The 25,271-nt window shown below is 40.7% G+C and overlaps 1 protein-coding gene across 2 annotated transcripts in view; it reads right to left on the minus strand.

Annotated features, from left to right (window-relative positions):
* PLEKHG1 (pleckstrin homology and RhoGEF domain containing G1) overlaps positions 1-25,271 on the minus strand; it is a 223,763-nt gene that overhangs the window by 142,250 nt on the left and 56,242 nt on the right. The window contains exon 2 of one of the 2 annotated variants that reach the window (XM_036072988.2): positions 25,030-25,087. The exons of the other annotated variant lie outside the window; for it this stretch is intronic. The gene's annotated coding sequence lies outside the window, so the exon portion shown is untranslated. The remainder of the gene's footprint in view (positions 1-25,029; positions 25,088-25,271) is intronic. 2 annotated transcript variants of the gene reach the window in all.

Genomic DNA, 25,271 nt, shown 5'->3' on the forward strand with positions numbered 1-25,271 from the left:
GACAACAGAGGTAAGGAGGAACCAGGCCACCAAGGGCCTTATGTATCTTAACAAAGAGTCTGACTTTATCCAAAAGCAATGGGAAGGTTTTGAAAGGTTTTCAATTGAGGAATACCACGATCAGATCCGTGTTTCGCAAAGAAGACTCTCGATGAAGTTGGAGCACAGATGAGGAAATAAGAAGGCTTGTCACTCTGGAGGCAGAGGCCAGTGGGGAAAGAGACGATGGCAGCCTGGAGTGGGAACGCCTACGGCTTGGGGCTGGTTAGACTGGGGTGGGGGTGAAGGACAGGGAGAGGTCAGGGCGAGGGCTGAGGCCTGTGGTGTAGACACTCCGGGGTTAGCACTGCCATTCGCTCACCGGGGTCTGCGCACAACAGCAGAGGAGTTTGGGGTGTGGGGCAGTGGTTCAGGTAAACAGTGAGTTCTCCATTTTTAGATGTTTAGGCTACTCTAGTATTTTCTTCTCCATTACAGGTAATCCTTTGAAAGCATTTTTGAACATGTACTTCTTTAGAGCCTTTGAATTGCATTAGTTACTCCTTCAGGTCAGAATCTATCTCCTTCATCCCCATTTCTCACACCTTCCAACACTGCAGTTGCTCAAGAAATGCTTGTCTCGGGATATCCTTAGGATAAATTCCCAGCAAGAGCACTGCAGGCTTAAAGAGATAAGGCTTTAATAATTCTTACTATATGCTGCCAGGTTTTCTCCAGAAAGACTGAATCCATTTACATTGTCAACGATAACATGTGAGGATACCCCCTTCCCTACAGCCTTTCCAGCATGGGCCTTTGACATTCCTTCACTTGGTTGGTGTAAAATGTTTTCGTTTTAAAATTGAGTGAAGTTGGATGCATCTTCAGATATGTTGTCCTATTTGTTTTCGTTTGGGTGAAATGGCTGTTTGTATCCTTGGACCACTCACCCAGTTACAATCTGATAGTGTGCTGACATTATATAAATTCATGTGTGTGTGTGTTATCAAGTCTTTAATTTTTGCTATGTGCATTTCCCCATTTTGTTGCTTTTATTCTGTCTCAGCTTTAGAAGGTTTTAAATTTTTATTTTATTTTTTAAAAATTTTATTTGAGAGAGAGAGAGCATAAGCAGGGAGGAGGGGCAGAGGGATAGGGAGAAGCAGGCTCCCCTCCAAGCAGGGAGCCTGATGTGGGGCTCAATCCCAGGACCCTGAGATCATGACCTGAGCCGAAGACAGTCGCCCAACTGACTGAGCCACCCAGATGCCCAGAAGGTTTTAAAATTTTATACAAATACATTCGTGCATCATTCCCTTTTCAATTATTTTTCCTTCAACCAAATTTTCTCCTTTGTAGCTGAAACTGTTATCCAAGTCTACTATTACTAATTATTGGGATTATGTTGAGTTATATATTTTGTGGTACATGATCTGAATCTTGGATATTTTTTCTTTTATATCTTGTGGTTTGTAACTTTATCTTTACTAGTTTTTTACTTGATTCATCTATAGTTTATAAATACTGTATCATGATATCTGCAAGAAATATTTATATAGATCCATTTTTTCTATTTAATCTTATCATCTTAGATTTAAATAATCCTCATGCATATTCTTCCACTAAGAAAAATAAGTTTTACCATTAAAGATAAGAGGCCAATGTAAAACTGTCTTAGGAAGGAGGTAAAAGACTCAAGATCCCCAAATATATTAGAAATCTGAAAAACTGAAAGACAAGGTTGTAGGGGTAGGACCTCCCTTCTCCCAACCCCTTACCCTGACCTGAAAAGCATGAGAGAAGAACCTGGAAAAATAGCAAGAACATATGAGCACATGTGAGAAAATGCCCCTGGGACAGACAGCTCAAGTGGTCAAAGGCATGCACTTTGGTCTACAACAGATCTGGGTTCAAGTCCTGTCTCTGCCACTTGGCAGCAGAGTGACCTTAGGCAAGTCCCCACATCACGTCATGAAGAGTGCACTGAAGGGGACAGGAATTAGCACAGGAAGGCCGGGCAGGAGCTGCTCTCACGGGGCGGTAGAGATGAAATGAAATGACAAAGTGCACACAAAGTACTTACCCCACACTGCCTGCTGGCACCCAGTCAGCTCCCAAAATGGCGCTCGTGATTGCTGAACATTTCTCAGCAAGGCCACTTCATCAGTTGTTATGAAAGTTTTGAGTTTAGCACCCCACTTTTCAAATAGGAAACAGTTCTACTTTGTGAGCACCTCTTCTAGGAAAGGTGCAAGGTATAGCCTGGCATTATGCGATTTGAAATCAAAGTGAAACCCGGGCGTCAAAAATGTAGGTCTACAAAAATGTGTAACAGTAGCCTGACCTTGGCTGGCTCTCTGCTTCTCATCTGGGTATCATTCTCAGATGAGCTTATCAACCCCACCCCCGCCCCAGTAGCAAGCTGCCTCTGGGAAAGGAAGGGGGGGGAAGAGGGCTTGACCTCTGAGGTCATTGGTTCTGTCACGATTATTAGAGTAAAATAGCAATTATCCAAATTCCTCAAAAGATGAGAAATTCTGCCTAACTGAACTTTCTGGTCACTTTAGGGTTAACAATAAAACCCTCTTTCAACCCCTGTTAAATTTTTTTCTCTCTAAACTGGGTCATACAAGTTCCCGCCTCTATAAGTAAGTATGGTGTCCAAACTATCACTTAACCTTCCTCTGATGATTCAGGCTCTTGCTATGCCTCAGGGTCAGCTCTGCACAAGGAGCATCACCAGAGACTCCAGAAAGAGAAAGATGGGTGACAACAGGTTGAATGGAGACCAAGGATAACATACTTCAGCAGGATTATCTTATTTCCTGAAATCAATTCCTCACGTCTAAGTACCTCGTGTGCGCAGTAGAGAGGGAGGGTTAGATTTTCTCCTAGAAACTGAGTTTAGAAGAAATAGTCCATTAAGGGCTTTGGCTTCCCTACATTTTGCTGGACTACAGGTGTCTGTAATGCCCTAACTGAGAGTCTAAAGCCCTGAGGAGTGTTCTTGAATATATTTAAGCATCTAATAGCAAACACTGGCAGAGAGGCAGACGGATATCTGCTTTGTCTACCAGGCTCTCCATTGAAATGCTGACTAGAAGCGGGGGCTGAGTTAGCTAACAGTTCTGCAGAGGTCACGGATTACACAGAACATTTTAAAAACGATGCAGCACCAGACAGATGTGCATATGCTTAAAGATAAAAGGATCTTTTAATAGAATGGAGTTTACCTTAAAAGTGTTTTTGGAACTTGTATGCATGATGATCTGCCCTTTTAAAGAGGATGTTAAAGGTTAATTTTCTGTGGCATAAGGACTGCAGACAAATGCCAAAATTCTATTCCCAGACCTAAATTATATAATCAGAAATAGAGCATTCGAACTGCACATCAAATAGTCTCGCTTTCTGGCAGACTATGAAAAAAATCAGTTTCAATGTTTGAAGTAGGCATTTGTTTATATAATGCAACCAACCATGACTGCCAAACACAATAATTAAATGCCTTAACAAGGGAGAAATCTTGCCAGAGTATGTAATTTGAGGGGGAAAATAAGCAGAGGGTTGATATGTAGCAGAAAATGCTGAATTATTTATTTCATGCTACTCAGAAGCAGACACTCAGACTACCTGCAGAAATACTGAAAGAGAAAGGAGAGCATCAGAGGGCCAGTTACTTTATTAAATCTTTTCTTCCTTTTTATCTCTAAATGGTGCTCTTTCTTCCCACCCAAACTTGGAAAATGAAGAGTTCTCATCTTCCTTTCATTATAAAATTACCTGTGTGGAAATGAGATTAACATCTACCAAAAAAAAAAAAAAAAAAACTACACAGAAAAAATCAAATAATCGTATTTTTATCTTTTCATTAGTTATCAACTAAAATTTTATTCAGTTTGCACATCAGACTGTGTCTGTATTTCTCTTCTGGGGAGGGGAAGAGCATGATAAGGAAATACCCAGGATAAGGAAGTGCTTTTATGTCATTTACTTCCACAAAACAAACAAACAAGAAAACCCAAACTGGGATGTTACACCTACTCATCCTTAAAAATTCCTTCCTTCTAAGTCGAAAGCCTTTGATAATGATTTTCTGTTCTAACATTCAGAGGAAAAATCATAGTACACCAGCAAAGAGCTGAAGGCATTAAGCACCAATGCATTAATATTACTTAAAATAATAATGGGAAACATTCCCCGAATATGTCTTGTATCTTATAAATAATTTAATGGATATATATCATATGTAAATATATTATAATAAGTATAAATATATTAGTGATTATATCTTACATATGTAATATAATTTAATATGTACATTTACATATTAGTTTATATTAATTACATTACACGTGTCAAAGCAATGATGACTTAAAATTTTTTGTGTTCTCTTACTTCACCTAAATGCTACTCTTGGTGAAATAGAGCATCCATTTAATATAGGCTTCTAGTTAAAATGAACAACTAATTAGATCTTTTTAAAAAGGTTCAACTTTTAAGACAACTGAAGATCCTGAATGTTGACGTGCACATCTCTTAAGATCAAACAATATAAATACCCTCTGGCTTCTCCCAGGAACTTAAAGGAACAGAGGGGAAAGCAGAGGAGGCAGCAGCAATTTCTAGAATTTGCGTAGTACCGCAAAGCACCTGGTAGCATTAATTTATTCATGTGGCCATCCATGGCATCGGGCTCTGGTTTTCTCCATGGTATAGAGAGAACCCGGGCCCAGGGAGCCCCTGCACCACTTCCCTGGTGAGTTAGGTAAGAGAAATATTAGTATGAAGACTTCTGATGTCACTCTCCCTTTCCCATTACCCAGACAGCGGTTCCTTGATAGCATCAGCACATCTTCTGTGTGACCTACAGGGTAATTTCTTTAGCATCAGGGACCCCCTAGCCCAAGGGATCATTAGCTCCTGACTAGCCTTCTGCAAAATGTTCCTAACTGCTTACCATCTTTTTTTCACTCTTATCTGCAATTCAATCTCCACCCAAGAGCTAAAGTCAGTCTTCAAAAACTTCAACTGGATTGCATCACTCCCCTGCTTAAAACCTGGAAATATATTCTCCTTGCATTTAGAATAAAAGCCAAACTGCTTAATGTGGCCTGCAAGGCCACACGTGATAGCGCCTGCATCCGTCCCTCTCATCCCACCTCATTGCTCCATTGCTCACTAGTGTCTCTGGCTTTCATTCATTCATTCGTTCATTCCCAGCCCAACTTCCCACAGGCCTTCCCCAATCTCCCTCTGCCAATGGAAGTCTATATGCTTGGAAGTACCAAGAACGCACCATGATTTGTAATTATACACTCTACTGGTCTTTAAGATGATCTTTCAGCTCCTCTAGACTCTAAGCAGCCTATGAGTGCCTCTTCAGCTGCAACACCTACCACAGTGCGTGGCAAATGGAGCCTTTGCGTAAGCGTTGGCTGCACGAAAGCCTAAGCAAGTGAGGAGTGAGAGGACTCCTGACCTGACCAATTCCTCAACAGTTTTGGGCTTTGGTTCCTTCTCACCCAGAATGGCTCTGCCTTTTCCTCTTTAAAGGACCACTCTTTATGATGGACGAAAGGGAAGCAACATGAGAGTTATAACATTATGTCATTTCCCTCGGCTAAATGGACTATTATTTGGAGTCAACAACTAATAGGTCCTTTAGCTATGAATGCTTATGTGATCCCGGCTGCCCCCATCCCCAGGATAATTAGGGAACCCCAACGTTTATTGAATGAATCCAAGAATGCGAAAATATTTTTTTATAACCCTTCGCTCTAGGTCTGACATGTTGGCACAATTCCAGGGGACTCTGTTCCCAGAGGGTTTTGTGATCAACCCCCTGTGTAGAGCAGGTCTGTGTGGCCCTAGGTGGTGGCTCTGTTCAGTTCCTCAATGTTTACATTTTGGATTATTCTTCCAGCTCTATGCTTTGCTCCTAGGTTTATTCTTTGTTACAAACCCAACATTTATCTTATACATGTCTTTAAAAATATGATTAAATGGATCATATTCCTTATAAAGTCAATGAAATTAAAGTCAGTGAGAGGCTATGAAAAGAGAATCTACTTAAGTCAATTTTTTATTAGAAAAACACCCCCTACCATGACTGATTTTTGAACATTGATTCCTCATTGTTTATTTACTTTGAAAACATAAGCACAAATGAAAATATTGTATAAAATTTTTTTCTTGATTATTTTTCTTGAAATTTCCATCAAGATCCATGGGGCTTATGAAGAAAAATAAATGTCCATTTCATTGAGGGAGCAGGGATAAAAATTAATAAAGCCACTGCTTTCCTTAAATACAAAAATCCCTCAGTAATCCCAGGAATGGTTTCAAAAGGAAATTAGAGATACATTTTAAGGTCAAAATCTGGGCAAGTGCAATGTCAACATGAAGAACACCTTTGGTAAGACCTTGGTTGAGCTTAAGAATCAGTCTTTACAATTCTGTACAGGATTGTTCTTTACAGGATCAATTGCTTCACAGGATTCTGTCAAAGGACCTCAATAATTCAAGCAGCTTTGACAACAAACATGGCATTGAAAGTAATTGAGGTAAAAGTTTACCCCAAAGAGCATCTCATAATCATATATGTTTACTAAAGGGTTAATTCTCCCCTTATATTATAGCCTTATGGGTTGAAGCAGAAGTAACTGCAAGGGTGTCAGGCATCAAACTAGGTCAGAGAACCTCTGTAAAAGCTCAAATCCCACCTCAGAAGCCTCTTCAATCCCTGTCCACCCAGGCAAAATTCACCTTTTCTTTCTCATTGCTCCTATTCATTCTGTGCAATAAAGATACATCCCAGCTCTCTACAATCAGGAGCCTTGAAGGCTTTTGCTCCCTCTATTTGAGGGCTACATCTAAGCCATGGATCCCCTTTTGTCTCTCTTGAATCCACAGTGTAGCTGTGCAAATGTTTGAGTTAAAAAAATGAATGTCGGTGTTTACAGTGATCTTATTTTAGCCGTCCTCAAGAACTAGGTGGGGGAGAAACAAAGAAGCCCTGAGAAGAAAGCTTAAGTTAAAATGTTTAAAAATAAATTAGGATTAGCAATTGCTTTGAGTCGTCACTGCCATAAAATAAAAAGATTACTGCCAGATGTATGAAAAATATCAGTCACAATAATTTAGCTCTCATTTATATTTAAGGTCGAATAAGACATTCTGTTTTTTATTACTTTGTGCAAAGTAGGAGGACTGGAAAAACCATGTATTTTGTATCATCAGAAGAGTATTTTCCCAGAAACAAATCAAAATTTTACTAAATGAAAGAAACACAAGTTTTTAAACCTTTTCTGTACTCTTCCTCCCCCCCCCCCCAAATAATCAACTTATTTTCATGATCCCATATAAAACATTCTGATTTTAAAGTCTTTTGTGTGAGTATTTCAGGTCAGGGATGATTAGGAACACTGACCCCCAGCTGACTGGAACACTGAGCTCTCCCTTGGTCATGAGCCAGCAAGACTCCATGGAAACCACTGAGTCCTAACAGATCAAAGAAGAGTTTAGTACTCAAGAATTGCCTCAAATAACCCAATAATAGAAACTGTGCTCAATAAGGGTACAATTTCTCAAATGGACCATTAAATTTTATTATAGAACTCAAAATATCATCCCGAATCCAGAAATTTACAAAGGGAACTGTTGGCTTTCAAAGAAAACCATAATTCTTTCTTTGGAACTTGGCTACAGAGAGGTTGAAAAATATTTGAGGGAGCCATAAAGAACCCAATCATTTTGCACTTTGTTTAGAAGGTATTCTGATTGTTTCATGCTTCCGTGGTATTTTTTTTGTTATGGTTTTAGGAAAGTTACGATAGGACGGCCAGTGCTTTATGTCTTTTATTGGCTGGTACAGATGGCGGCAAGGTCCTCATCCAGGCCATGTGTTGACACAAGGACACGGCAATGCGTGGGCCCAAGAAGCTTCTAGTTCACAGACAAGCTCTCACACCCAACAGAAACCAGCTTAAAAAAACAAACAGCAAGTAGACTTTTAGAATCAATCTTCACTTTTATATTCCTGGAAAGACCTATTTGTATACAGGCATTTTAGCCACTTTTGTATATAAGTCATTTTTCAAATACCTCTGCTCTTTATGTCTCTTTAGACACACATCTCACCAATAGACAAGAGGTCCTGAAACCTTTTATACCTGCTGCCTGATTGAGAAATCTTTAACAAGTAGCACTCAACAACAATAAGATAGTATTTTTCCTTGTTATTGCTGGATTTAATATCACCATTGGTTCCATGGGAGGGCCAATGCTGCTTTTCACTGCTCCATTAATTTCTGTACTTCTTTTTTTTTTTTAAGATTTTATTTATTTGACAGAGAGAGACACAGCGAGAGAAGGAACACAAGCAGGGGCAGAGGGAGAGGGAGAAGCAGGCTTCCCGCGGAGCAGGGAGCCCGATGCGGGGCTTGATCCCAGGACCCTGGGATCATGACCTGAGCCGAAGGCAGACGCTTAACGACTGAGCCACCCAGGCGCCCTAATTTCTGTACTTCTGAATTCAGTTTCTCTAAAAGTTCCTAAGCAGAATAGAGGCTGCTTTTTCTTATAAGAAAAACCATGTGATATTCAGTAATTAGAATGCAGGAAAATATTTCTGCTTGAATTAGTGAAGCATATTGCTTACACACATCTGTTACAAATACGAAAAACTAGACTGCTATGAACAAGGAAAATTTTATTATTGGAGGTTGCCACTGGATTCTGTGCTTCAAATTACTCTTTTCCAAGATACTTTATCATGTTAGATTATGTGTAACAAACAGAATCCCATTCTGCACAAACCCCATTTTAGTGTTGTATTAAGACAACATAATGCCGTCTCTTGTAAGTTTGCTGAAAACACAGGACTCAACTGAACGGATAGTAGAAGCGAGCAGCCTTCCTCAGAGACTGAGTGTCCGTGTGGAAATTCTTTTAAGAAGTTATGTCTGCAGCAATACAATATTTTAAAAGGCTAGTGATCAAAAAATTAGGGATATGAGAAACTTGAAATCTTAGTAGTTAGGTAACCCAAGGGGATACAAACTCAGCCTTAATATATGTTTAAATGGGCCCAATTTTCACATTGTGAGATTTAAATGGTTGGCATTCCCAGCTCCAGGCTAATTTAGCAAACCAATTTTTAAAAATCCACCTTTCTTATTGCTCATTACTTTAAATATGTGTGTATATATGTGTATGTGTGTATACGTATAAATAAATATACAACACACACACACACATCCTTGGTGAAGAAAACAAAGAATCTGCATTTGGTCTGATGGCAACTGTGCTAAGCTAGAAGACAGGATATCTTGATTCCAGTTCACTCTCTGATGCATACTTTCTGTGTCTATTTGGTGGCATCACCAACTCTTTCTGGGCCTCAATTTTCTCATAAGTAACATGAGATATTTAGGACTAGGTCTTTTGGTGTCTAAAATTAATACCTAGTACAGCTGAAGTGAGCACAGAGTGGTGTGGTAGAGACACACTAGACTCATTGGTTATCTGGAAGGTAGAATTCTGCCCCAAGCAGAGAAGAGAGATGTTTCATGAATGGGGCAAGATGACAAACAGACTCAAGTTAGCACAGGGATCTGGGTTGGGAAAGTAACCAGAGATATGGGTGGACAGGGCCAGACCACAGAAACCCTTGAAGGGGGAGACAGTGGTAGATAGTGGTGACCTCAGCTTGTTGAGAGGAAGGCCAAGTCTACCCTGTTCCTAAACTCTCTTCTCTGGGCAACATTCCAATCTGAATATATTGGCTTACTTCACACAACCACAACTCCACCCAACTGCAGAAAATGGACCATCTGACCCTTTTAACACATTTTGTCCACACTATATTTATATAACTTGCCTCTTTTACCCAGAGTACTGCCAGGGTGAAGGAAGACTCAGAAAAAAAGTCATACATCTCTGTTCCATGTTTTGTTGTTTTGTTGTTATTGCTTTAAACGAGGAATTCTTGCTCAAACAAGGCCATTTCCAATGTGGAAAGAAGGGAAGGAAACATCAGATCAGCTGTCAGATCACCATTTCCACTTAAGAGGCAGAAGCAAGGCCCCATTACAGCAGACAGGCCCACTGAGGCCGAGTTTATAGATTATGAATTTCTTTGGTCTTAATTGGACCTGAGTTCCAGAGTGGGGCTCTGGAAATTACTTAGAAAATAAGAGTGCAAAAATTAAGTACAACAGCCACACTTTCGTGTGCATGTAGGTTGCTTCCAACATCTACTCTCCGCTTCTCCCTTCCCAGCAACCCCTTGTCTTGTTGCAGCATCTGCCTCTTCATCTCTTCTACTCAGAGGCATATGGTGTAGGTGCAGCAGCGGATCCCATCCCCAGCAGCTCCCCACACTACCTTCACCAACTTTCCTGGATCCACAAACCTTAAGGAACGAAGAAAAGAGTGCCAGAAGCAGCTGGGGGTTTTACCATCTGTTTTATGGCTGAGAGAAACAACAGCCTTTCCCTAGTGGTCTGTGCTGGTGTCTTTAAGGAATTGAGAAACATGATCCAGCAGGAAGAAAGCCCCGTGCCTAGCCTTGACATTAATTATTAAATCAAATCGTTAAAGCCTTGACACAGGCAGAAAAAAGTTCCATTTTTCCCCCTACAACTTTCTCTTCCAATGACTTAATGTTGTTGGAAAAGGAGGACAACAAGGAATTTTGTCCCCCAGTGACAGAGGCACAAAGGACTGCAGTTTATTTAAGTAACTTGCAACCTACAAACAGATTGCGTTCTAAATCATTCTGAGCCCAGACTTAAAGTCTGGAGTCTGAAACACATTTTCCCATGGACATAACATTCTAAGGGATAAATAGGTAATGAAATTGCCTACATTGGTCTATTTAACCTTGGCACTGAATAGCACAGGGAGCCTGCCCTCTGGTTTGCAACCTAGTTTCACCCAGCTGTCCAAGCCAGAAGCCTAGAAACCACTCTCAGCAGTTCAGTTATTGGTCTCCTGTCCTCAGGCCCCACAGGCCCTATGGTTTACATCTGAGTCCTAAAGATAGAGCAATGGAGGGCAGACAGTATTTTCTAACAGAATAATTTTCACTTAAAACTCCAGGAGACACAGAAAACATCTCCAATTCTGCAGAGAATATAGTAATGACTCTGGCACATGCTCCAAAAAACAAAGCACCAGGTGGCCCACGGTGGGCTCTGTGCATGAGCCATTCTGGACAGTGTGGTCGGCTGGACTGTGGGCACCTTCCAGTCATGGAGACCTCAGCAACTTAAGAACGGAAGATGAGGACACCACTACAACAGTTGTTCATAACAGGGGACATGTTCCCCTTTCCCCAAGGTGCCAAGAAATAACTTTATAGAAGAATGGACCATCTGCAAAGGGATAAGAGCCAGGGGTTGACAGATTATACTCAGAACAAAGTTTTACTTAGAAAATAAGAGTGCAAAAATCAAGTACAACAGCCATACTTTCATGTGCACATAGGTTGCTTACCCAACATCTACTCTCCGCTTCTCCCTTCCCAGCAACCCCTTGTCTTGTTGCAGTGTCTGCCTCTTCATCTTTTCTACTCAGAGTCATATGATAGGTGCAGCAGCGGATCCCATCCCCAACTGTACTGGTGGGTCCTGATTAATCTAAGCCAATCAGTTCATGGCATTCGTAGTACAGTTATTCCTCTCTGTGATGTAAGAGCCTTCATCAGATTGGAAGAAGGGACTCGTATTCCATGGCTAGGGAGAGACCCCTATCTTTCTCCTCGTGCAGATGGACAAGGGACTCTGCTAATCCATTTGTGTTTAGCAGCCATTTTATGATCATTTAGGGGAACCTGCCAGAGAAAGAAGCCAAGAAAGATGGCAGAGCAGAAAGATGAGGAGAAACTGCACGATCAGTGATGTTCCTAAGTCACCGAGTCAATGAATGTTAAAGGACATCCTCCCTCAAGAGTAGTTTAGTAATTTCTTTTTGTTTCAGCACATTTGAATTAGAGTCTTTATCATAGGTGAAAATGTTCTATCTCATCAAGTGAAACACCAATGGGGGAAAAAAAATAATGAAAGTAGTAAACCAGGGAAAGTATGAAACCTTGGGGATAGTGGGAGACAGTAGATGTAATAAATGTGAATGTGCTTTGAATGTTAGGAAAGAAAGTGCCTTACATATCTCTCGTATTTTCTTCCAGAACATACAACTGATCTGCTAAAATAAAAATTCTTGAGAAGGTAAGTCTTCAATTTGCTATAAATCTAAAATACATAATGGTCATCATTTTCTCTAAATGGCTCACTTGGGAAACACATTTTCCTGAATCAAGATACCATATTATTTAACCCATTTACTCAACAACTGCTCAGTATACAAGAGTGAGCAACAGTAAATAACTTGCATTTCAGGCTAAAATCTGGTGGCGGGAGAGAGAATTAATCCTCTCTCTGCAATATAAAGCAAACATTTGATGTTTAAATTGGTGCTCCCAAAGCAGAGGAGATTTGTTTAATCGTAAGTCTGAATGAACTGCTGAGAAGTGGCTGGAAATAATTAGAAGAAAAAGTTTTCTTGGCTGCCTTTCAAGATGGTTAGAAGAACGATCACGGAGGAAGAAAAATAAATTAATGTGTTCAATATCTCACAGCAGGTCAGCTGGTCATGTCAACGAACCTTCTTACCATCTGTTTTTTGTACTCGTAAGTGACCCCATGAGCATCATAATCATCTCATAAGTGTTTAAAGTTTCTCAGATAGGAGAGCTCATGTTCATAAAAAATCACATGGAAAACTTTGAAATTGTATTTTGTGCCTAAGAAATACATAGCTGAGACTGGTCTCGAGCTGTACCAAGTGGTAGACCAGTTCATTGAGTTCCAAAGGAGAGAAGCCCTCCATCTCCCGTAAGAATCCAGTGCTTTACTATTCTGTTCTGTTCTCAGGCTCACTCAACTGCACATGTACAGGCAGAACCAATTTAAAAATGGAGGACGTTCCAAAAGACTCCTGGTAAACGGTTGTTTATTTCTACAGGAAAATGTGTTCCAGGTTCTAATGGTATATATGGTTTCCAGCCATATAAAAAGCCATATAAAAGCTTTTTGACACACAATAATCCTCAATGTGGGATCCGACTCTAGGTTATCAGTGTCTTTATGAAAGAACATGTCTAGGAGGCCAGGGGGTAACCCTCAGTGGGAAGACGAGGAGTTGAAAGGAGGAGGGAAAAGCAAAGATTTCTTTATCTTCTCTCTTCTTCTCTCCTTCAACCTCGCATCACCCATAACTAGCAAATCCTCACCCTGGAATGTACTGTAATGATAGGTATGTTTCTCCTTTCTTCTTCCATGGTATGTACAGTACCCCCATGAGGCTCAAATAGGCACCATCCTCACCATCTCTTCATTCTCCTGTCAGCATACAAGGCCCTGTCTTATTGCTCATTCCAACACATTCCACCTAAGCCCTTGCTACAAGATAAGAGAACGCCTGGGTCTTAGAGTTTCAAAATTAAAACTAGGATAAAATGCAAATGCATAAAACTTTAAAGTGCTATATAATCGGAATGTGTCCTGTTATTGCTCTGATGTGTTATTGAAGCTCTCCTGATCCATTCTTACACACGATGACTCATGTCTGTATTACTACAGTTTTATAGCCCATATGTCTATCTCTAAACTCCAGTATCAAGATACGTGACCTAGTACAAAATGTGGATGCCACATCCTCTAGGTGAGAAGTTCTCTAGGAGATGAGGTTTGTTTACACAAACCAGACTTTCAATTGTCTGCAGGAACGGTGGGGAAGAATATAGGTAACAGGAACTGGCCCTCCAAATGGCCCTAACTGCCTCTCAGGAACTGTATGGGTTAACGAGGCTCTGTTTGCTTGAGGACTTCCCATGCATAGTTTTACGTCTAATGAGGAAAAAATAAACTGCAAAATATTTTTCAAATGAACTTTTGGAAAACAACTCTGGCTTAAACTGAAGACTTGCACATAACATATGCTGTGTATATACATAGTTTTATTGCCTGAATCCTTATTGGTTCCCAGTCTTTCCCTACAGAATCCTAGTCTCGAATGTTCAAATGTTCTTCAGAAATTTTGAAAGGTTTTTTGGAAAGGGCATTTTGCCAAGAGGGGGATCTTGCTAGACCCAGAGAGTGGTCCAGGCGAGCCGGCCTGTGCCTGTGTTCCTTCTGCGGCTTTATCAGCAGCGCTTCACAGGCAGACATTGAGATTGAGGGCACAGACGAAAGGAATCACTCACCGAGCTCAGCATCTGATGAGATGACACATCACAGCTGGGGGAGTGGTTTCCAACTCTTCACCCCCCACCCCGACCCCCAAGAAGGCAGAAGGCCATTTCCCTGGGGAGGGCTTTTCCAAAGGATTTCACACAGTTCAATTTTACGACTTTAGACCTGGCAGACCAAGGAGACTTTTTTTTGCCTTAAAAAGAATATTTTTTTTTTTTTTTAAGATTTTATTTATTTATTTTAGAGAGAGAGAGTGAGCGAGCGGGAGCAGGGGTAGGGGCAAGGAGAGGGAGAAAGAATCTCAAGCAGACTTTATGCTGAGCATGGAGCTTGACTCAGGGCTCTATCCCAGGACCCCAAGATCATGACCTGAGCTGAAACCAAGAGTTGGCCACTCAACCGAATGAGCCATCCAGGTGCCCCATCCTTAAATAAATATTTCAACAAATAACTTTTCCTATGTAGGCAAAAGATCACCCAAATTAGTAATATATATTTTGTTTGGAAATCATCTTTGTGCAAGCGCACTGAAATGGGACGTTAAGATGGAACACACATCTCGTCTGCAACTTGTTTAAAATGATTTTTCTTTCACCAATCCTTGTGTTGTCTAGAGAGGGGCCCCCAATCCTCCAGTTAAAATGATAAAGTATGGAGTTGTAAAAACCTGCTCTGAATTAAAGGTGATTCAATGAAGCTAAAAAGCCCATAATTAACCAAGCTGTCCCTTCAGTTTAAAAGTGCTACCAGATTTTCATCTCTCAGACTCTTCCTCAGGCATAAAGAACAGCATGGTCCTTCCCACTAGACTTTTCCCAGGGAAAACTTGGTTGGGGGAGGGGAGAAGAAGTGATCTGGACTCAAGAGGCAAAGAAGAAAGGTAGAGTTCTGCCTAAGGAAAAAAAAAAGATTAAGCCTGGAAAATAACAGTTATGGGGAAGACTAGAATATTTTCTAATTTGGAATCATTCCAAGAAACACAAATGACCACACATACATCCAGGTTTTAAGGGTTTAAAAGACAGTTTTATCAGAAATATTGGATAGTAAAATGTCTTGGAGTTTTAAAATTTACTCTGCAATTGTCTTCACATTCAGAACTATGGACAAAGAAATTTAAGTTCATCATGTAAAATAGAGGCATCTACCTGGTCTTAAATATCTCTGTATTTAAAACTAACCCAGCTTATTGATTTCTTATGAATGTATGTGAAATTTCTTAATTTTGAATCAAAAAAGTTTGTGAATAGTTACATGTCAGGGACCAGGCTGCGTACTACGCATTAAGACCTAGTTCTGCCTTTGAATTACCTCAGTCCATTAGAGCAGGAATTAAATGCCTGAGAAGGCATTTCAAGACGGATTTTTAAGATCACAAAGCAGTGTCACATAATTAAAATTACTAAATGCATTGTTCAGAGTCTAACTGATATATATAGTAGCTTTGAGGAGAGGAAAGATAAAATCAGGTCAGAGTAATTTAAAAAGGAGGAGGAATTTGAACTGAGTTTAAAAGGATAGATAAGGTTCAGATAATAGTATTACTGCTACTACCTTCCAGCTCTATTTGAGAACCTGCCAAGGGCCAGGCTCTCACTACAGTTGGCATTGAACATGCACTCTCTAGACTCACAATGAAACTGAAGTGAATTTATTGCCATGATTTTACAGATAAGGATGGCAAAACACTTGCTCAAGGTCCAAGGCAGGAGGTGAGCAGAGACACACCCCCAGGTCCTGCTGACCCCAGAGCCCACTGTGTTTCTTGCAGAGCAACTCCCAGGAGCAGAGAGAGTTCTGGGTGGTACAAAATACATTTTTATAGAACAGGTGGCTTAAAGATAGAAGAAAAAACAAAAAAAGATCAGATCTTACAGAGCAAGCAACATGTCATTGTGAATTTTAGACCAGACATCTGACATAATTAACCCAGCATGTTGGGTGGATCAGGCTGGTAGGCAGAAGGAATAGGAGGTTCGTAAGTTCAGAAAAATGAGAGAGAAAGAGAATCTGGTAATTCTGCCCCGATGTAGCAACACAGAGTCACATGGCATGCTTGGGCTGTGGGTGGCATTTCACATTTCACAGCAGCAAAGATACTGGACTTGGACTTGTACCTGGGTATTTATAACTTGTCTTGTTTCAAAAATTACTAATTTTGTGACTTTGGGCAATGACTTAAATTACTGAGCACTTCAGTCTCCTAACATGTGAAGTCCAATTCATGATAATAACTTGCACAAGGCTAAAAAAGAAAAAGTATATGCAGCTGACCCTTGAATGATGTGGGTGTTAAGGGCACCGACCCCTCCCCAGCTTATAACTTTTGACTACCCCCAAAACTTAACTACCAATGGCCTATCGTTGCCCAGAAGCCTTACGGATAACATAGACAGTCGATTAACACATATTTTGTACATGTATTATATACTGTATTCGTACAATAAAGTCTTCTTCAGACTCCTTAATGCAGTCGAATCATGGGGGCATGGATTACAGGGTGCATGAGGCACTGAAGGAGCCGAAAAGGCACCCTATTCTTACAATAGAGTAAGTTAGAGAAAAGAAAATCTTATTAAGACAATCATAAGGCAAATACATTTACAGTGCCGTACAGTACTTATTGAAAAAAATTCCGCGTGTGAGTGGACCCGTGCGGTTCAAACCTGTGTTGTTCAAACCCGTGTTGTTCAAGGGTCAACTGCAGTGTGTGGCGGGTGGTAAATGCTCAAGTGTTCGGTTTTTTTCCTTTATGAAGGCTGTGGAAATGGAAAAGAAAGGATGAAATAGATGGTGAGGTAAATTTAGGGAGATTTGGTGACAAAAGATATAGGAGCTTGGAGTGGGGAGTGGGGAGAAGGAGGGAAAAAAGCACCGAACATGCATTTAAAATGAAAAGCCTGCACAAAAATATCTTTATTTCCCCAAATAGGAGTTAAGAGTTAGTTTTAGGAAGGTGACTGGGAGATCCCCAGTTGAAAACACCCAAAGAAGAGTTAGAACTAAGGCAGAGGGCTTAGGAAGAACAGGGAAACCAGGAAATAGGACTTGGCGGTCATTTGCCTAAGAGCCTGGTTGCTCTAATATTCCATTTCTGAGGACCTGTGAACTTGCTCAACTCTGTTTTTCTTTGAATGACCATGCTTTAGAAATCAAAGGAACATATATGAAGTTACAACATTTTAGGAAACCAGACCCCATTTTTTTTTTTAAGACAAAGAATATTAAAAGAAAAAACTTAATGCAGGACTTAAGATCACTTGCAACTGCATGTCTTTCAATTTTAAAACACAACGACTATTTTAATACCCAACTTCACTTTCAAAAGTCTTTATCACGAATGTAATCTTCCTCCAGAACAGGCTTTCTGGACGGCGTAGAAAAGCCCTGGTGGGGAAAGGCAATAAAACACACATTTCCATACAAATAAAAACCTCAATGAGACACCACCTCACACCAGTCAGAATGGCTAAAATGAACAAGTCCAGAAACGACACATGTTGGCAAGGATGCGGAGAAAGGAGAAACCTCCTACACTTTTGGTGGGAATGCAAGCTGGTGCAGCCACTCTGGAAAACAGTATGGAGGTTCCTCAAAAAGTTGAAAATAGAGCTACCCTATGACCCAGCAATTGCACTACTGGGTATTTACCCCAAAGATACAAATGTAGTGATCCGAAGGGGCACGTGCACCCCAATGTTTATAGCAGCAATGTCCACAATAGCCAAACTATGTAAAGAGCTAAGATGTCCATCGACAGATGAATGGATAAAGAAGATATGGCATATATATACAATGGAATATTATGCAGCCATCAAAAAGCCAAAATATTGCCATTTGCAATGACGTGGATAGAACTAGAGGGTATTATGCTAAGCGAAATAAGTCAATCAGAGAAATGCAAGTTTCATATGATCTCACTGATATGAGGAATTTGAGAAACAAGACAGAGGATCATAGGGGAAGGGAGGGAAAAATGAAACAAGGCGAAACCAGAGAGGGAGACAAACCATAAGAGACTCTTAATCTCAGGAAACAAACTGAGCGTTGCTGGAGTGGAGGGGGGTGGGAGGGATGGGGTGGCTGGGTGATGGGCATTGGGGAGGATATGTGCTATGGTGAGCGCTGTGAATTGTGTAAGACTGATGAATCACAGACTTGTACCCCTGAAACAAATAATACATTATATGTTAAAAAAACAACAACAAAAAAGCCCACATACATTTCCAAAAGGGCATGTTATCTTGGAAAAGGCAACTGCAGTAGAGATGGCTGGGGTCTGGAATGAGCCCAGAAGAAAGGGGCCGAGGCCGTGGTGGAGGTGATGTCAGCCGCATTATGCAGTCCCCACAACCACGGACCTTGATTTCTGCCAGCCATGGTGGATAATTCTGTTGTACTGACTTCTTACGCTTGCTGAATCCGGCCCAGTGCTTCTACAAGGTTCTCAAACATGAAAACTAGTTGTCTGTTCCAGACACTGGATTTATTATCTACAGCTGCTGAAAGCAGATCTGGCACCCCTGAGCGCATCTGGTTCTTTTGACATTTTATGTGACAGCTTTTTCATGCCTATTAGATGGTCCCCGGGCAAGCCCAGCTGAGGTTCACCATCAGCTGCAGATGTTAAGAACATGAAACCTCCCATAATCCTCTGTGACCCCATACTTCATGGGGATCTGATAGTCTATCTGCTTTCTAAAATACAACAATGACTTGCACCTAACTATATAGCAAGTAAATAACTTAGGAACCTTAATATATCAAATGCAGAGCTTTGAAACATATAAAGGAAAAACTGATCGAATTAAAAGGAAAAAACGACAACCCCCTCACACAGTGGGAGCTCTAAACAGCTCTCTCGGAAAATGACAGGTCCAGGAGGAAAAAAGTTAAGTGAGGATATTGATGATCTGAATAACAATTAAAACAATTTTGTTTTAATTAATAACTTCATACCCAACCAACAAAAAATAAGCATCACCTTCAAAGGCACAGAACATACACAAGTGAATTATTTATAGGGGAAGTACATCTCTTTGGATCACATTTCTAACCTCTTTGGTGTAATACATTTCTGATACCACTTTTTCTCACATGCTTGCTTCACAGAAAGGTTATTTGTTAGACGTGTCTTACCTTCTCTGCCTCACTTTATAACTTCTCCAAGGGCAGAAGCCTTGTCTTCTTGCCTTGGCACCCCTCACAATGCTCAGTGCCTTATACTTAGCGCTTCATACAAAGTAGGTGCTCATTTATGAAACGATCACCCTGACACAGGTCACTTTCAGCAATGCAGTGTCACTCACAACTTCGGCTAAGTCACTTTATGCTACTTCCAATAATGTGTTACATAAGGAGGCCATCAGGATCTATCAAATGTTACCAGACTGGCGGTAGTTTAATAGTGAAAGATCTAAGGAAACTTTCTTCCACATTAGAATTTCAGATGACTGAATGTCATCTTTGCTGAACCTTGGGCCAGGGCCTTAGCAAAATGCTTCAAGATGCCCCACACGTTTTATGCATGGGACCTTCAGGCCACCCTGAGGGGAGAGCAAAAGGTGAGGGATCCCTACTGAGCACACCAGAGGCCTGGCTCCGTTACCGGATACACAGACGGAGTAGTACGGAGCTGTGGAACAGGGCTTTGCATTCCAGAAATGTCGGCTCTCCTAGCTCCTCCCACAGGGACAGGTCACAATTACGGCTTCAGTTCATCTGTATTTCTTTTTTTTATTAAGATTTTAATTATTTATTTGTCAGAGAGAGAGAGAGAGAGAGAGAGAGAGAAAGAAAGCACAAGCAGAGGGAGAAGCAGACTCCCTGCTGAGCAGGGAGCCCGATGTGGGACTGGATCCCAGGACCCTGGGATCATGACCTGAGCCGAAGGCAGCCGCTTAACCGACTGAGCCATCAGGCGTCCCACATCTACATTTCTCTCTACAACCGATTTCTGTGTTTGTGTTCCCATACTCAACCTTACATCTGTATTTACCAAACTACCTTCCACAGAACAACACAATTAATAGATTAAAAAGCCGTAAGGCCAGGTGGGGAATGTGGGGAGAATTCCACGCTTCAGTAAGCTTGATAAAGCCTGCCTATAGCACCTCCTCGTTGAAGACAGACAATTCAGAGCAGCCTGGTAAAGGGCTCTGCAGAAAAAGGAACTCATAAACGTTGCTTAAATCCCGAACACACTTGACCATGAAGCCCTCCCACCCCTCCTAGTTTTTGACAGGAACCTATTCCCATAATTCTACAAAATCGAGGTCATACTGTCCTGAGAATCCCCTAATGCTCAATGCCAGAAACAGGAACTAGTTCCTCATTCCAAAGGTCATCCTTTCATGAGAAAACAAGTACTTTTTTTTTTTTTTAATGAATATCCTTTTTTTTCTCCAGAATAGTTGGGGCCCCTCTCTCACCTTTCACTATCTGTAATGAAAGATCTACAATGAGAAAGTCCTCTTCCTCCACCCTCCCCTCACCCCTAAAAGGGCGTCTAATGTCTACACCAGCTTAAGCTACACAAACTTCTGGAGATACTTTTTAAAAATATTTTTAAATTTTTGATTGTGGTAGAATACACATAACATCCCATTTCCCACCTTGACCATTTTTAAGTGTGCAGTTTGGTAATGTGAAGCACATTCACACTGTAATGCAAGCAATCTCAAGAATTCGTCAAAAGAAGATATTTTTTTAATGGGGGAGAGATGCCCACTATGTGCGCAGAGTCAAATCGGCACATCTTTCTGAGTGCTGTCATTTTGTGCTATATTTTTGTAATCACTATATTTAGTTATACACCTTTAATCTTTAATTATGCATTAAAAATCATTTCCATGACACCGATTCAGGGGGTTTTGCAATGGAAGACACGGAAGGAGAGCATCTCAATGACTTTTTAAAGATCCCATACTGCATTAAGTCCCTGTCCTCTAGCACCGTGCTAAGAGTTGTGCTGGATGGTTATATTATTAGCAGTGTCTAGCTCAAGACAGCAAGGTCTATATTCACAATGTGAATCATTTATGCTGCAGCCACTGATGAGCCTTCTATCAGCTGCCTTCCAACAAAGCTATCAGCCCCGAGTAAGACACTTCCTGGGCTTTGGGAACACAGCGGCAAGGACCCGGGCAGGACATGGAAGGGCTATGCAGAGCCGATCCCTCCCCGAGCATGCCTGCATTGTACTGTTTGTAAGTCCTAGGGGTAGTAAGCCCCAAAATTTCAATCCCACAAAGCCTTCAACTCCAAAACGAGAGACTTTTGAGGTACCACAGAAGCAGCTACCGACCTGGGCTCAATGTGTGTGCCTCCCACAACTGCTCACGGAAGGGCAGAAAGAAGGTTCTGATGGAGATGCCGGACAGAAGAGCTCCTCACCCACCAGGGAAGAGCACAACCATACTGCAGGTCCTGAAGGCACCCGCACAGCAGTGCTGGGTAATGGCAAATCTGGCAGGGGAGATCTACCATGTCTAGTCCTTGGTGTCTCCATCAAAAAGCACGCCACTGTCCTGTGTCCCCACTCGACAGTGTAAGGGGCTTGGCAACTGCTCGCAAGGACAGGAAAGAGCAGGGCACTGGAGTACCCCAGCGCCTGGCGCGTGCCTTGGAACATTCAGTTGGCATCTTTCTGCTATTCGGGCAGCTCTATAGTGTGCACTCCTCACAGCAGCTCTGCCCCACACACTTCTATCAGAGGGCAGGTGAAGCCTTGGGCAAGAAGGTGCGGAGAATGAAACGCAGAGGCAAGTTTATTCAGAAAAAAGTTACGTACATGTGGGTGTGTATATATGCATATATTGGGGGGGTGACTTTAAAATGTAGTCTTTTTTTTTTTAAAGATTTTATTTATTTGACAGAGAAAGAGACACAGAGAGAGAGGGAACACAAGCAGGGGAAGTGGGAGAGGGAGAAGCAGGCTCCCCATGGAGCAGGGAGCCTGATGCAGGGGCTCGATCCCAGGACCCCGGGATCGCAACCTGAGCTGAAGGCAGACGCTTAACGACTGAGCCACCCAGGCGCCCCTAAAATGTAGTCTTGAAGCTGAATCTCTCTCACACGCACTCATGTCACATCAACAGAAAAATAATGCATAATAGAACTATACTCCTTTGATTTTTCAGTAATCTAGGACCATCTAACCAAGTACTATTAGTTAAAGTCAGTTGATTCCTTCTGTTTATAATCCTAGACTTATGTTTTCAATAGCTGGTGAGAGGGTCACCTTTCTCTAGAATTCTCTTGCTTGCCTAGCTTAATGTGATTAAGTGGTGTCCAATGGCATATACTGGTTTGTTAATCTAGAGAGGAAAGCTCTTACCTACAGTTAGCGGTAACAGTCTGGTAGATTACAATTTTATATTAACGTGCTAGGTACATTTTTGTGTACATGCCCAGACACTTGCTAGTCTGAGGAGTAGAGGGTTAGCAGCTCACTTATACACCCAAAGCAATTTCAGAATACTTCTGAGGTACAACATGGCTTTTCTAAAGGAGGACATTAGCTCATTCATTCTTTGAGCAAATATTTGAGCTTCTCTCATATGTCTGGCTTTTTCTAGAATATATAGCAACGAGCAAAACAGACAAAGATCCTAGCTCTCAGGGAGCTTATCTTTGAGTGAGTACCTATTTTGAAAAAAGTTCTTCAGACATGCAACACACTTACTTTAAATCAACAAATGACTTTTCAGAAGATATTCTGGACACAATTTATATAGTCAGTACAGTTGAAGACTAACAAAAATATTTTCTTCAAAACCAGATCATGGCTTCAGACACAAACAAAACCAGATCACGGTAATTGAAATGTTGTATACTCAGTAACAGAGATCAGCAACTAGGGAAGAACTAAAATTCTAGACTCCCACAGCAGCAAGGAGGTGAGGCGAGCCACTGTTCTCATGAACACCACCCCCCCAAGCAAAAACACTTGTCCGAAATGGACCAAAGAATCCTGAGTCAAGTTTTGCTTTCCCCTCCCTTATTTTTCCATATCATATTACAAAGTGAACAGAATATCAGTGGAACTCTCAAGGGAAAAATTATTTATTTTAATCTAGAAAAACAGTGCAAATAATCACAGCTACTCAACCTAACAACATGTCACTTCTTTCTTTGTAGCTAGAATGGTGTCTCTCTCTCTGATAAGCAGACAAGTCCATGGACTCATTCACAGAGAAGACTATCATTTCTAAAAATTAATAATTCTCTTCCAAAAAAGAAAGAAAACAAGCATTCAAATGACTGAATCTCACATATGTAGAGGGCGCCTGGCTGTGACTCAGACTTTTGTGGGCACTCTGGGCCCTTCCTCCATAAAAAGGACCAAAAATTTTATTTTATGACTGCATTGTTATAAAGAAAAACATCATCCAGGCTGGGCTTCATTATCATATATTTGTTATCATATTCACTTGTCCCCTGCTTTCAAAAGAAATTAAAATGAAAACATTTTCATGGGTCTTTAAAAATATCACGGATTCTGGGCACTGTGCCTAATGAGTAAGTCAGCTCTGGACCACAGACTGCTGATTTTTTTTTAGGTAGGTTCCACGCCCAGTTTGGAGCCCAACAAAGGGCTTGAACGCACAACCTGAGATCAAGTGAAAATTTTCAACCTGAGATCAAGACCTGTGTTGAAGTCAAGAGTCGGATGATTAACCTACTGAGCTACCCAGGTGCCCCTAGGCTCTTGATTTTTCAGCTACTCAGCATTCTACTGTAAGTTAGGCAAAAGAATTTCTGGAACTTTATTGCCAGCAATGAAGATCTACTGCAAGAAAACCATTGTTTTTACCAGTTAACAAAACATTGATGAATTCTGAACTCTGACACAGCAAAGTCATCTTTACTCCATTAAAATACCATTTGTCCTTGTAATAACTTTGAGTACTTCAAGAAGAATAATGCAGTGTATCAAATATTTATGATTCCAATAAAGCATTATTGTTTTGCTAGTTAAAGGCAATAAAACTCTAACCCACTGCTGTACTTATGCTTTTAATTTTGTGGGGTCTTTTTGGTTTGTTTTATTATTTGGTTAAAAAAAAAAAGGCCTGGTATAAAATTTAAAGTATAAACTTATGAGTAAAAAGTGATAATTCTATGCTTAGCAGACTGGGTTTCTTCACCTCTTCCTATGGTTCTAGTAAGCATTTGATACATCATCAAGCAACATCAGCTCAACATTCCATGTCTTGACTATAGCTTATCATGTGGTCAGAGAATGATCAAGTACTTAGGAAAGAAGCAAAGCAAAATAATTGCCTCAACCTTAAAAAAAAAAAAAAAAAAAAGCATGTCCCTTCCTTTGCCTTTTATCATTCATTGTGGTTTTTCAAATACCACCACCACAAAATTAGATTGAGACTTTAAATCTTGAAGAAAAACTAGAAATTAAAAGGACAAGAAGAACTTTTCTAGCTGATAAAAAGCATTTAAAATATTACCTAAAAGACCAACTCATTAATAGCTGAAGGCCAATGGGAAGAAATGACTCCAAATCGGGTCACACTGTGGCTTACTCTTCCTGACTTCATTTTTATTCTCTCTCTCTCTCTCTATATATATATGTATATATTCAAGGTATGCATTTTCTTTTATATTTCATCCTGTGGTTACCATATATGTTATTCTGGCCCACAAAATAGTTAAAAGCAAGAAAAATTTTGCCTGCAGTGTACTTATATAAAAATACCTAGCAAACCTAAATTATCAATATATTAATCTTTTAACATGTTTCATATTCAAGTGACAAAAAAAGAAAATAGCTCACTTTTACAGTTGAAGCCTTTCCAGTGGCTGCACTCAAGACTCCCAATGTCTGTCTTCACCTGTAGTGGAAACACAAAAATTAACTTGCTTCTTATTACTTTTCCAGAATTACTTCAGTGGAACATGGATGATATATCAGGGCTAATTCTAAGTGACAGAAGGAACACTGGCTGCAAAAAGGCCAGCATTTTCTGAGGAAAATGCCACACCTATACTACTGGTCTGTAATAGACCTATAATAAT

Source organism: Halichoerus grypus, chromosome 9 (assembly GCF_964656455.1).
Source record: "Halichoerus grypus chromosome 9, mHalGry1.hap1.1, whole genome shotgun sequence".
Classification (NCBI taxonomy): domain Eukaryota; kingdom Metazoa; phylum Chordata; class Mammalia; order Carnivora; family Phocidae; genus Halichoerus; species Halichoerus grypus.